Source organism: Heterodontus francisci, chromosome 34 (assembly GCF_036365525.1).
Source record: "Heterodontus francisci isolate sHetFra1 chromosome 34, sHetFra1.hap1, whole genome shotgun sequence".
Classification (NCBI taxonomy): domain Eukaryota; kingdom Metazoa; phylum Chordata; class Chondrichthyes; order Heterodontiformes; family Heterodontidae; genus Heterodontus; species Heterodontus francisci.
In genome coordinates, this window is record NC_090404.1 from 49,553,511 (window position 1) to 49,562,516 (window position 9,006).

General features: G+C 41.8%; 1 pseudogene; it reads left to right on the plus strand.

Annotated features, from left to right (window-relative positions):
* The first annotated feature begins 368 nt into the window (after nucleotides 1–368).
* Nucleotides 369–8,144, plus strand: LOC137348893 (uncharacterized; annotated as a pseudogene).
* Nucleotides 8,145–9,006: the final 862 nt, after the last annotated feature.

Below are 9,006 nucleotides of genomic sequence, written 5' to 3' on the forward strand. Positions count from 1 at the left end.
TTCCTGTGCTGTAATTTTCTTTGTTCTCTTTGTTCTTTGTTCTCACTATCCAAGGCCCCAAACACTTATTTCAGGTGAAACAGCAACTTACTTGCACTTCTTTCAATTTAGTGTAACATATTCGTTGCTCACAATGCTGTCTGCTGCACATTAGGGATATCAAACAGAGATTTGGTGACCGCTTTGAGAAATACCCCAGCACATTCCGAAAACATGACCCCGAGCTTCCAGTCGTTTGCCATTTCAACACGTTCGTTTATACTGCATGTCAAGCGAATTCTTCAAGTGAGAACCATGCCTTATAAAGTACATTGAGAGGGGTGGTGAAGATGAAAATAGGAATGACGAAGAGAGAATAGGAGAATAGAATGGCAATCAACATAAAAGGCAATCCAAAAATCGTCTACTGGCATGACGATAGCCAGCGTGTAGTAAGAGGTGGAGTGGGCTAGCATACTTAATGGATATTTTGTATTGGTGTTTCCTAAGGACGATGAATCCAACAAAATATTGGTAGAAGCGGAGACAGTAAGGCAATTGCCAGGGTAAATATTGATTTGTAGTAGTACAGGAAAGACTGCTGAGGGTAGATAGGTCACCTGGTCCGGATGCATCTCAGGTTGTTAAATGAAGTCGAGAGATCAGAAGGGCTTGTCGTAATCTTTCATTCTTCTTTAGATATGGGGAGGTGCCAAAGGATCAGTGAGTGGAAAATATGTCACCCTTAATCATGAAAGGATGTAAGGATGGCTGTAGCAACTGCAGGACAGTGAGTATAACATCAGTGGTGGCAAGATTCCATAAAAAAATAATCAAGAGAAATCTTGGAAAGTTTGAGTTAATATAGGATAGCCAGCATGGATTTGTAAAAAGGCAGGTCATGCTTGACAGATCTAATTGAATATTTTGATGAAGGGAATGCATTGGATGCTGTTTGGAATTTATGAAAGCGTTTGAAAAGTACCACATAAAAGGCTGGTTAAAGAACTTGAGGCTCATTGGCTAGAAGGGTAAGGGACCAATGTGATGAAAATTTGTCTTCAGGAAATAACACTGAGAATCGTGATAATTGGTTGTTTTTCAGACAGTAGTATGATAGACAGCGGTGTTCCTCAAGGGCCAATGATAAGGCAACATTTTCTGATACTTTATAGAAATGGCTTGGATCTTGCAATACAGAGTAGAATTGCAAAATTTGCCAATTATGACAAATTTGAAGCAGTGGAAAATATTGAAGATTCTAAGAACTGCCTAAAGCATGGCACAGATATGCTCGCAGAATGGGCAGACATGTGGTGGATGGAATTTAATACAGATAAGAGTGAGGTGATGTAATGTGCGGGAAGGACTGTGGTAAGGCAATGTCAGCTCAATGGCGCAGTTCTAAAGAGTGTGCAGGAACAGAGGGACCTGGGAGTGCATGTGCATCCATCTTTGAAGCTGGTAGGACATGTTGAGAAAGTGGTTAGCAAACCGTATGTGATCTTGGGATTCATAAATAGAAGCATATAGTAGAAAATGAGGGACGTTTTGCCAAACCTTCATGAAGCTCTGGTTAGGGCCAAACTAGCGTATTGCATCGAGTTCTGATCACTGCATTTTGTGAAGGATGTGAGAGTCCGAGTGCGGGTGAAAAGGAGATTTCCCAGAATGGGACCAGTCTGGGACATTTTAGTTGCTATCCTAGTTTTGAAAAGCTGTGATTGTTCTCCCTGGACCAAAGCAGATTTTGGGGATAGTGGCCATAATACAGTTAGCTTTAGCATACTCATTGGAAAAGACAAAGATAAAACAGAAGTGGTGCAGTGCTCAGCAGCACAGCTCCAGGGACCTGGGTTCGATTCTGGGTACTGCCTGTGTGGAGTTTGCAAGTTCTCCCTGTGACCGTGTGGGTTTTCGCTGGGTGTTCTGGTTTCCTCCCACAGTCAAAGACTTGCAGGTTATAGGTAAATTGGCCATTGTAAATTGCCCCTACTGTAGGTCGGTGGTAGGGAATATGGGATTACTGTAGGGTTAGTATAAATGGGTGGTTGTTGGTCGGCACAGACTCGGTGGGGCAAAGGGCCTTTTTCAGTGCTGTATCTCTGAATAAATAAATAAATTGCGGGGAAGGCAAAGTTTATGAAACTGAACCTGGCAATGTGGCCTGGATACAGCTCCCTGAAGGAAAATCAGTGGCAAACCAATATGAGGCATTCAAGACCGAGATTCTACTGGCACCGTGTAGGCATGTTCCCACATAAATTATGGGTGATACTACCCAATCTAGAGACCCCTCGTTGTCTGAAAGCTTACAGGGTAAGTTAAAGCAGAATAAGAAAGCTTATTACGATCACAAATATCTTAATACGTTAGAAAGCCTAGCGGAGTGTAGAAAGTGCAGGGTATATTATAAAGGACATTAGTAAAAACAAAGATATGACATGAACTATTACTGGCAGGTAAAATCAAGGAAAACCCGTAGATGTTTTAACACTCGATTAAGAACCAGAGGATAACTAAGCAAAGGGTCGGGCCTGTCAGAGATGTCCAGGGGAATTTACGTGTGGATGCAGAAGATGTGGGAAGAGTTTTGTATGAGTTTTTTTTATCTCTGACATCACGAAGGACAGTGTTGATGCAGATATTGTAGTTAAAGAGGAGAAGTGCGAAATATTAGATACGATAAGCATAATGAGAGAGAAAGTGCTTGAGGGTCTGGCATCCCCGAAATTGGATACAACGCTAGGAACGGATGGATTGCATCCCAGGTTGTTAAAGAATGCCAGGGAGGAAATAACGGATGTGCTGGGGATCATCTTCAAATCCTCCCTAGATACAGGTGAGGTAGTAGATGTTTGGAGGTCTGCGAGCTTTGCATCATTGTTCAAAAAGGGTACGAGGGATAAGACAGGCAATTATAGGTCAGCCAATCTGACCTCTGTGGTGGGTAAATTGTTAGAATCTATTCTGATGGATAGGATAAACTGTCACTGAGAAAGGAACAGATTAATCAGGGATCGGCTGCATGGATTTGTTAGGAGAAGGTCATGACTTACTAGCTTACTTGAGTTTATTGAGGAAGTGACAAGGAGGGTGGATGAGGGTAGTGAAGTGGATGTGGTTTACATGAATTTTAGTGAGGCATTTAGATTAGATTAGATTAGAGATACAGCACTGAAACAGGCCCTTCGGCCCAGCGAGTCTGTGCGGACCATCAACCACCCAGTTATTGTAATCCTACACTAATCCCATTTTCCTACCAAACATCCCCACCTGACCCTATATTTTCCCTACCACCTAACTATACTAGTGACAATTTATAAAGGCAAATTTACCTACCAACCTGCAAGTCTTTTGGCTTGTGGGAGGAAACCGGAGCACCCGGCGAAAACCCACGCAGACACAGGGAGAACTTGCAAACTCCACACAGGCAGTACCCAGAATCGAACCCGGGTCCCTGGAGCTGTGAGGCTGCGGTGCTAACCACTGCGCCACTGTGCCGCATGGCAGAAGGTCCCGCATGGCAGATGGTCCAGCATGGCAGATTGGTCAGTAAAAGGAAAACCCATGGGATAAATGGGGATGTGGTAGGTTGGATCCAGAATTGGCTAAGTGAAAGAAAACAAAGGGTAATAATCGATGGATGTTTTTTTTAATGGAATGCGGTTTCCAGTGGTGTTACAAAGGGCTCAGTGTGGAGTCCCTTGCCGTGTGTGGTATATATTAATGATTTGGACTTAAATATGGATGACATGATTGGGAAATTTGATTATGACGCAAAAATCGTTCGTGTAGTTAATAGTGAGGGGAAAAGCCATCGACTCAAGAATGATATCAATGGCAAATGGAATTCAATCCAGAGAAGTGTGAGGTAATGCATTTGAGAATGACAAATAAAGCGAGGGAATATACAATAAAGGTGAGGATATTGAGCTGGGTAGAAGAAGTGTGAGACCTTGGAGTGCTTGTCCACAGGTCTCTGAAGGTGGCAGAATCGCTGGATAGAGTGGTGAAGAAGGCATAAGTATTGTTTTCCTTTATTGGGAGAGGTATAGCGTGCTGGAATTGTATAGAGCGTTGGTAAGGCCATTGCTGGAGTATTGCGTGCAGTTCTGTTCACCACATTAACGATGGGACATAATTACTGTGGAGAAAGTACAGAGGAGATTTATAAGAATGTTGCCAAGGGAATGTTGCTAGGGCTTGAAGGTTTCAGCTTTGAGGGAATATTGGATAGGCGAGGGTTGTTTCCCTTGAACTGAGGAGGCAGAGGGGTTACTTGAATGAATGAGGTGTACAAAATTATAAGGGACCTAGACAGAGTGGACAGGAAGGACCTGGTTCCCCTAGTGGAGAAATCAATTACCAGGTGACACAGATTTCTGGTGATTCGTAGCAGGATTACAGGGGACATGAGGAAACCCTTTTTACCCAGAGGGTGATGGGTGTCTGTAATTTACTGCCAGGATCGGTGGTGGAGGCAGAAACACTCAATTCCATTGAAAGGTACCTGGACATGCACCTGAAGTGCTGTAAGCTGCAAGGTTCTGGACCAGATTCTGGAAGGTGGAATTAGATTGGGCAGCTGGGCTGTTCGGCCGAAGCAGACTGCATGGGCTGATTGACCTTTTTCTGTGCCGTAATTTTATCTATGGTTCTCTGGCTCTATGACTTGATGGCGCAAATTCCCTCCTTCTCTGTTGCAAAAGAGCTAATGATTCTATTGTTCGAAACGGTTGTTGTGCCAGAAGATTGGAGAGTGGCAAATATGAAACGCTTATGCAAGAAAGGAAATAATGACATTCCTGGTACTTACAGGCAAGTATACTTGACATCAGTAATGGGAAGGTTTTTAGAAGCGATAACCAGGGGGAAAATCAATAGAGAATTCGAGAGGTTTGGCTTAATAGGGAGAGCCAGCAAGATGTTTTCAGAGGCATATCATACTTGACGAATCTCGTTGAGTTATTTTGATGAAATAACAAAAGTGTGATGAAGTGAGTGCAATGGATGCGGTCTATTTGGATTTTCAGAAAGCATTTGACAAAATACCATATGAAAGGCAGGTTAACAAAATTGAAGCTCATGGAGTATGAGGGTCAGTGTCAGCTTGGATAAAAAAAATAGCTAAAGGACAGAAAACAGCGATTTGTTGAAAATTGCTGTTTTTCACACTAAATGATGACAGAAACTGGTCGTCCCCAAAGTTCAGTGCTGGAACCTCTGCTTTCTTGTTAGATACATAAATGAAGTACCTATTGGAATACAGATTACAATTTCAATGTTTACCGATGATACCACATTCAGAGGTTTGGCACACAGTGCAGAAGATAGCAATTAACTGCATCACGACACAAGTAGGCTAGCAGAATGGGCCGACAAGTGGCAGATGGAATTTAATGCAGAAAAATGTGAGGTGATGCATTTTGGCAAAAGTGGCAGGGAGATGCAACATAGACTTAATGGCACAGTTAGAAAGAATATGCAAGGACAAAGGAACCTCGAGTTCATCTGCATAGATCTCTAAAAGTGGCAGGGCACAATGAGAGAGAAGTTTGCAAGACAGGTACAATCTTGGGCTTCAGAAATAGAGGTATTGAGTACAAAAGCAGGGACCTTATGCTGAACCTTTAAAAGTCTCAAGCTAGGCTATAACTAGAGTATTGTTTCCAGTTTTGGTTACCACACTTTAGGAAGAATGTGAGAGTTCCTGAGGCGGTGCAGAGGAGAGTAACCAGAATGGTTCCAGGCAGAAGCTGGGGTTGTACTTCTTGGAGAAAGGGAGATTGCTTGCTGAAAAGGTAGAAGTGTACAAGATTATGACAGCTTTAGATGGGGAAGAGAAAGAAAAGTTGTTCACATTAGCTGCTGGTATACGACTAGCGGGAACAGATTTAAGGTTATGGGCAAATATAGTTGCAGGGAGTTGTGAGGACTTTTTTTATGCAAGAGTGGCCATGACCTGGAACTTGTTGCCCACAACTTGTTGCGGAGATGGATACTTAAAGAAAATAATCTTACAGGACTACAGGTTCGAGCGGCTGGTTAGATTGAGTTACTGAGAGAAAGTATGGACTTGATAAGACACCGTGGTTCATCAAAGATCGGTTTCCCATGGGCATCCATCTTTGACTTCTGATTCCATCCACTTGGTTTAGCTCTCTCTGCTCCTTCCATCCGTTCGATTTATATCAGTTCCTTTCCAAAGCAGCTACTACAGTACTTTTATTCTAGAACCTGCACTCATCCCAAATGTTATTTCTGATCCTTTCACTGGTCATGGTCCCTGAAGTTTCTAATTCTAATGTTTTGGCCCAAGCTTGTTTGTGGATTGAAACATCTCGTATAACCCTTAGATTGCCACTTCAGATTAAAGGACGATTCCTTTCCATCAGATCACTGGCTCACTTTGACTCAATCATGGATTTGGAAGCCCAAATCTCAATGAAGTCCGCAAGATTAATCTTCCCGGTATGACTCATTTTCCGCTGTCCCAGTGACCGAAGATGTTCTTTGAAGTGCTCTCATACCTAATATTGTACATTTATTTCATGCTGCACTACCTTAGTTCAATTGATCAGGACTTAGTGCACGTTGACACTGGGAAGTATTGAAAGAGGAATGCATTGCAGATACTATGGTTTTCACATGAGACGTTAAGACGTTATGATTTGTTAATTGGGATGGAAGTTAAGCATTACATTGAAGAATATCTAGAAGATTTCCTGGTGTTTTGCACAATATTATTTTCTCGACTGATATAGTTAGTTCAAGTCCGATGGCTTCAATTTCTCCCTACTCTTTATGTGGTCTGGTTCATAAAGACTGTCTGCTGTGTCTAACAATGTGAACCAGTTCTAAGCTATTGTGTGAAAGTTCAGACGGCCAAGCAAATACAAAGCTGCACAAACGTTTTTCATTGCTGCATTTTCCTATTAAATATATTCTGATTTTTATTCAATTTGTTCCTGTGTTGATTGTGTGTTTTAATTCATTATCTTAAATTTGTATGCATTACTTTGCGATTTATTCCATTTTTCACTTGGGAATCAAATATTTTCACGTGTTTGACATTTCCATTTATTTTAATGTAGTTTATTTCCAAATGATATTTAATACTTTCTTTGAGGTCTCTGACCTATATTAATCTCTATTGCATTAAGTATCAGAGCTGTGAACTGCATGTAACTCTGAAAAATGTATTTCCTCTACTGTGAGTGTATTCTGTAGCTTCTTCTCTGTCTCCCTCTCTTGCAGTTAATTTAGTGGCAATTGTGATCCTGTCCCGAGGAAGATGTGGTCTCTCCAGATGTATGACTCGGTACCTGTTGTCCATGGCAGTGACGGATCTCTTGGTCATTATAACCGCAGTGTTATTGAATAGGATTCCAGCTATTTACTTTCCAGGTAGCTTCCTTTCCATTACTCCAGTGTGCAGTCTCAGCATTATGATAATTTATGCATCCAGGGACAGCTCTGTCTGGTTAGCAGTCACTTTCACCTTTGATCGATTTGTGGCCATTTGTTGCCAGAAGCTGAAAGCAAAATATTGCACTGAGAAAATGGCGTCTGTGGTTATAGGAATGGTTTGTGTGCTCAGTTGTTTAATCAATATCCCCTGGTATTTTACACATGAACCCATGTACATAATTGACAATGTCCCGTGGTATTGCAGGAAAAAGGATATCCGTTATACGTCACTTGTATGGACAGCATTTGATTGGACTGACCGTATTTTAACTCCTTCTCTCCCATTCTTTCTAATCCTGCTACTCAATGCTTTGACCGTCAGACACATTCTAGCGGCCAGTAGAGGCCGCAGGAGACTTCGGGTTTGCAGTAATGGAGAGAATCAGAGTGACCCAGAGATGGAGAGCTGGAGAAAGTCCATCATTATACTCTTTGCCATCTCGGGTAGTTTCATCTAGCCATGGACGACATACGTTCTCCAATACTTTTTTGAGAGATTCATAAAGGATTATGAAATCAAAGGTTTCAGTGACCCCAAATATGTCCTCCTAGAAAGCGCAAATATTCTTCAGCTGCTGAGATGTTGCACAAACACGTTTATTTACGCAGTGACTCAGAGAAAATTCAGGGGAGAAATAAGTAACATGGTGCAATATCCACTGACACTAATTAGAAAATTATGTAAACAATGAAAAGAACAAATTAAAAAACTATTTCTCCCTTACATGAATAAACCTATCCTGATTTACATTTGGAAAACAAAAATCATTTGCCCGATGGCTAAGGAAAAATGTGAGGTGGAAACATTTTTCTGTTTAGTGACATGAATGAAAAAATCTGACTTTTATTAGTGGAAAGACATTGTTGAAACAATAAAATGAGCGGAACAGTGACGTGCAACAGGGTTTCTGACCTAAAAACTAATTTAAAGACAGGTGAACACTCTCTACCAGAGAGACAAACATTTCAATTTACTGTTAGGTGACGGTGTTGCATCAGAGGCAAAAATATCCGAACTTACTGGCAGGTGACCTTCCTGTACCATATAATCACAGAATCATAGAAGGTTTAAGGCACAGTGCCTGTGCCAGCCGAAAGATAAAACGATCCACCGATTCTAATCCCACTTGACTGCATTTGGTCCGTTGCCCTTCAGATTACGGCACTTGAGGTGCATATCCAGTCTCCTCCTCAATGAGTTCAGGGTTTCTGCCTCAACTATCTATTCAGGCAGTGCGCACCAGATGTCCAACACCCTTTGGAAGGAAAAAGTTTTCCCTCATCTCCCCTCTAATTTATCTACGAATCACTTTAATCCATGCATCCTTATCATTGACCGATCTGCTAAACAGAATAGCCCCTTCACTTCGAATTTATCCAGGCCCCTGAAAATTTTGTACATTTTAATCAGATCGCCCCTCAGCCTTCTCTGTTCCCAGGAGAACAACTCCAGCTGATCCAATCTTTCCTCATAGCTGCATGTTTCCAGTCCTGGTAAATCTCCTCTGTACCCTCTCTAAAGCAATTACATCCTTTCTGTAATGAGGTGACCAG